The following is a 5,792-nucleotide window of genomic DNA, read 5'->3' on the forward strand; positions in this document are numbered from 1 at the left end:
CCTTGGGTTACTGAATGCAGACACCTGGGGTCATTCACCCAATGGCTCTCCCTGCAAGGCCGGCCCCACCCTGGAGGGAAGCCTAAAGGTAACCCCACCCCCCCCCTTTGGGAAGGGCTGTGGGAATCACCCACATGTCAGCCTTAATTTGGGGCTTGGGGTTGGAACCCCAGCATTTCACAGGGTCAGCACCTGGCTGCAGTCCAAGGTTAACTCACCACAGTAAGGTAGAGGGATTTAATTATTTTCTTTGCTGCCAGTCTAGTTATTGACCTTTACTTGTGGACTATCTCAGTTTTCTTTGATGTCTTTCATCTCCAGCATCTTCTATTAATTTTATTTCTCTCCAATCATAGCGAAAGCCGAAAAGGGCCTATACAAGCACTTTCCACTAATGTTCCTTTAGAGGTCCATGTATATAAATCTAGCAAATTTCAGCATGATCTAATACAACATTGCTTATTTAATAAGTTAAGGGCATACAGTGTAATTCTGTATTTCACTGAAGTTATTGCAAGAACTGCAGCAAAACTTGTCACAGTTTTGTTGCAGCTTTCTTCACTGTGTTTTTGTTGCCAATCTCAGGGAGCACGACGGAGCTACGCTGCGCGCAGGATTACACTGCACCAGAGCTCAAACTGCTACAGGGCCTTCTCTTGGTAGCAAACCCAAGAAGAATAAGCAGACAACTCCTCCTGTCCTCTAAATCTTCCCTCAACTATCCAAGCAGGAAGCAGAGAGGGGGAAAGCAACAATTCATGTCTGACTCTGGCATTTTCCATTCTTCCTTTCAGTCAGAGACTTGCCAGTAAGTGGAACAAGAAGAATTTGTGAAAAGGGAATGAAAAGATGGACAGCAACTGGAAGAGATACTAAAGAATATATAACCATTTGTTATCTTTAATTTGGTGTATCACATAGCATTTTGGAGTGTCGCAGATGAAAGTATTGACAAATGATTTAGTAAAATAATCTAAATTTATTAATAACTAACAACTATTTGTCAATACAAAATAACTCAGAAAGAAAAGCGACTTATTCAGGTTCTAAAATTACAGTATTCACTCTTACTTAACAGTACCTTAGTTTATACACATATGTACATGCACATACACAAAACATACATATACATACAGAAACAAAGGGGGTTGGATTCGGTACAATGAACACAAAAGGGACAAACACACAGGAACAAGGGTAAGGGTACATACCCACACAATAAATGGGTGAAATAGAAGGTAGCTCAAAGAAAATTTCCCTCTCGAGTTTAGAGCAAATATTCCCAATGCCTTGGCATTCCTCAACGGGCAATAACTGAGACTCGAGTGGGGGGACTTCGCCCCGGCCTTCCGTCTGGAGCAGACAACACCTGAGAGGCGTCCCAGCTCAGGGGAGATGCTGGTCATAGGCCCGCTGCCATCCAGGAGAGCTCAAAGTGTCTCTCTGGTGGTCTTTGTAGGATCCAAGATAATTAGCCTTTGTCAAATACTATCTGGTGCCTTCCGGCAGCTGCACAAGAATTTGAATAACATGCAGCCTTGTTCTTGTTCCATCCCAGCACATCCCAGGCACAGGTGTGCCAGGCCATCAGGAGATGACGGCCATTATAACCTTTTCCAAGCAATTGGGAGGGGCAGGAGCCAGGCTCCTCAAGGTTATCAGTCCTTATCTCCACAGATGGGTGTATGGCTCGGGGGAACGTGGATGGAATCACACCTGGCACCAAGCAGCCCAACAAGGAGGGCAGGGAGGGGTAAGCATTGCACCACCACATGGAGTTACAGTGTTTTCCAGCTATTTACTAACTTTAAATAAGCCCACAGGCAAGAGGTTTCACTAGAGCACAGGCAGTATGTTTGTGTCACCTACTTCTAGAGGCATCCAAAAAAACCCCAAAAGTAAGTCTGTCACTATCACAACCAATTACTTGTGAGTTGCAAATTTAACATTTATGAAATTTCAGGTAGTTACAGAGATTAATACACTACACAGCAGAACTCAGAACTTGCTGGTTTTATACACAAGAAAAACTAAATCACACAGAAGTTATGATGCCAATATTTTTATTTCCATACAATCACACTCCTATGAAAGCATGTAGTTTAAACTTACAATCAATTCCCCCCCCCCCCCTCACAACTATCAATGTATACCTTGGGACTTTTTTGCAAGATAACACTAAGCAATCTCATTTGGTTTATTTTCAAGTTACTCTGTTACACATTTAATAGAGTATCTGCAGGCTTTGCTTAATAGGATATCCAATTCTCATTACTGCATTTTCACTTCCAGTACCACTCAGCCAGAGGAAAAACACACCTTCAAAGCATTTCTGTGTATGTTGCCTTCCAGCAATGTAACTCAGTCATTGGCAACACTGAAAATACAGAATTAATGGCAACATTCAACTATACAGAATTTTGCTTTAACAGACTAGACCACTGGTCTAAATGCAATATTCTACTTTTCAAAGTATCTGACCTTAGGCTTTAACAAAGAAATAAAATGTGCATGCTCATGATGTAAACAAAGACCCACTTTCTTTTGACCGCTAGATCAGTTAGGCTTCAAAGAAAGAAACCTTCAGTGCAACATCCTCCCATAGCAAAATTCTTACAATGCACAGAACCCCAGAAGGGGAGTGCTGCCGAAGCAGGCTGTGCCCTCAGGTACACATCCAACAGAGTGAAGAAATCCCACGCTTTGAAATTATCATCAGCACACACCTGCTTTATGGGCACAGCATCCTGAAGCGCTAAGGTTTGGACAACAGCCCAAGCCAGAGTTGGCCTGTAGATGAGTCCTGTGTATTTTATAACTGATAACCATTGTACTAACAGGTATTTTACTAAGTGATAACCAACCCCCTATACCAATGTAAAAAGTGGAAGTATTGAAGCCTGAACAACAGGCTCTGAGCCGAAGCTGCTCACTCAGTATGTCATGGTTAGTGAAATACGTTTGGAAGACGTAGCTCTCTTGAATGTATATTTATCTTTGTGTGCGGATAAAATAACCGGGTCGTGGAGACCGTGGTCTGGCCGTGTGGCCTGACGTGAGTCCTTGCACCTAGTACGCCTGGGTAAGCAGAGGAACTCCCTTAGCTTCTCTCCTGAGCCCTGGCCTGGCTCTGGGGGAATCTAATGTGAGATTGAAACCAGATATTTCCGCTCCAAAGCAAGGTGCCAGCTCTTCTGGCTTGCTGATTTTGGGGTATGTAAGGGTGGACCCGCTCACAGCGACTTTGGAGGCCTCAGCTACGGGTGGACGCACCGCGTAGGATTTCCCACTTGCCAGGAAAGGCTCTGCAAACCCTCGCTGTAACCGGGGCTGCCTGCGGGTCTGGGCGATTGCAACGGGTGCAGGTGCTGAGGGATCTTTCTTAATCGCTGTTCCCTCTCTCTCAGGTAGTCAGGATTTGATACGTTACCCTGTTATTTGCCTATTTGTGTGAGTGCACTACTCTGTCTTTTCTTACTGCGTGTTTTCTGTATTCTTCTGTTATTATTTAGCTATTTCTAATAAAATACGCCTGCTCCTTTCACTCTGGTGTCTGAGTTTAATTGGTATCCCTAATCAGCAAAACACATCCCTGCGACAGCTGGTCTTTTTCGTTATCCTACTCCACTAAGCCACCTTGCACAAGTACACATATATTTGGTTGCAAATATACGCTGTAATATCAAGAAAACACTTCGAAAACCTAAATACCAGTTTATGGAAGCAAGCGTCTACATTTTCACCTGAGCTACCAAATATTATTAATACATATGGAAAGGATTAAATGAAAAAACACCACATCCCCCAAGCGCACTCTTCTTGCACACTTCTAAACATGTGGTAGTGTAAAGGGTTAAGGCTTGTTGTGGGAAAAAGACATCTCCTAAGCAATTATAGAGCAACTACTACAGAAAAGCAAATGCCAAAACAGAAACACCTAGGGAAGTTGTTACTGGGAGCCCTTGAAAAGTCCTGCCTCTCTCTATGCATGAACTGAAAAGCTCAAAATTTCAATCCACTCCATATACTGACAGCCAGAGATCCAAAAAGTAGAAAGGAACATGTTAGCAGCCAAAGCTACAGAAATGCTGAACCTCCCTTTTAAGAAGTGTGGGCAATATAATTTGCTAGGGAGCAGAAGCAAATATATTTAAAATTTTTTTTTTTATCAAGGAAAAATAACACACCATTTCCCTGTAGAGCTCAAAATAATCATCACTATAGAGTTTTCCATATAAAGCATAAATTTAACTGAAAGTCTACTAATCCTAGTCTACTTCCTCACCATTCTATTATATTCTGATGTTCCTGCTCATAATCAAGCTTCTTTATTCATGGTGGGACTCTCCTCTGGTTTGTTCAGCAAGTGACAATCCATCACTGAATAATGCACAACTATTCATAACTGAACGTAACAACTGGCAAGAAATACTAGGTCTTGTCAGAATTCTCTGACCACAAGACTGAAATACTTTTCTACCTAACCACAAATACAGCTGGTGTGAAAAAAAATAATTAAAAGAGAAAAAATTGAGGTTGATTAAAACATTTTAGGATAGCAAACAAAGGACAAAACTAAAGGTTCATTTAAAATTTGCTTACAACCATGATCCAACAGATGCACATCTCAGAGTTTAAAGCCAGACTAACAGCAATTTATTCCTAGTTTATTTCACTTTAAAAAGGGTGGGCTTTTTTTCCAAAGCCTCTATTTAAAAAACACACTGTGCTCATAGATGCTGCTCCACAAGTCATTATCCTTGATTTACAACAAGTGAAATATATTCCTACCCTAACAGCCAACATACTTCTACAGTGAGGCTATTAGGGGAATTTTAAAAAACCTTAAAGGTATTTGTGTTAAAAAAATTTCACAGTATGTTTTATGATGTAAAAAATTCTGCTTTTGAATGTATATGAATGTCCATATTTTGAGAATTTGAAAATTCTTTATATATTTAACATTACAGTAGTGAACAAACACCTGAGACAGTTTTTGAAATACTTTATTTGTGTATTGCAAACACATCTGTACATCATGTGCTTTAATGTTTTTAACTTCAGTTTTGTGACAGTAAGGCTGTAATTCATAGGCATAGTTCTTGACATCTCATACGCTTGCCCCAAATAGCCAGTTCTAACAACAACAACAACAAATCAAATCAGGGTGCTGACTGCAACTGCTCAGGCAAGAGCACCCCATGTCAGTGATCCTTGCCTTCAGCTGCTCTCTCTTCCAAACCTTTCCTTTCAGGAGCTACTATCGCTTCACACCTTCCTGTTCTCTGACCAGTCCTTGAATTAACTTCTGTCAGAATTACTAGACTTAAGAGAAACTTAGTAGGAGCATTAAGATAATTCTGATACAGGCAGGTTAAGAAACAGCTACGCAGTTACGACTGAACTGGGGTCAGGGGTCGATAGCCACCAGGCTCAGGAGACCAGCACTGACGGGTGCTGAGCTCTTACACCACCTCAGCTGCCCAAGCCGGCTCACGCCCACAGCCGCACACCAGGATCAGAGCGAGCCTCGCTCACAGCCAGCTCCACGGGGAGAGCGAGCCCTGCTCTGTGACACCGACTCGCCAAAGGGAAACAAGAGCTCTGGGCAGCCCGGCCGCGGCCTTTGCGGAAGCAGCATCAACTGCAAGCCCGGCTTTGGCCCTGGCGCTCTGGGCAGAGCCGAGCTGTCCCCGAACACGACACCCACCTGTGCGCGCACCCAACCGCCGGCCGCCCCGCCAGGGCCAGGGCCGCGGCCGAACCGGGGCGCCGTTCCGCGGAGGGAGCCC

This window comes from Athene cunicularia (assembly GCF_003259725.1).
Source record: "Athene cunicularia isolate RWA chromosome 12 unlocalized genomic scaffold, athCun1 chr12_part1, whole genome shotgun sequence".
Lineage (NCBI taxonomy): Eukaryota > Metazoa > Chordata > Aves > Strigiformes > Strigidae > Athene > Athene cunicularia.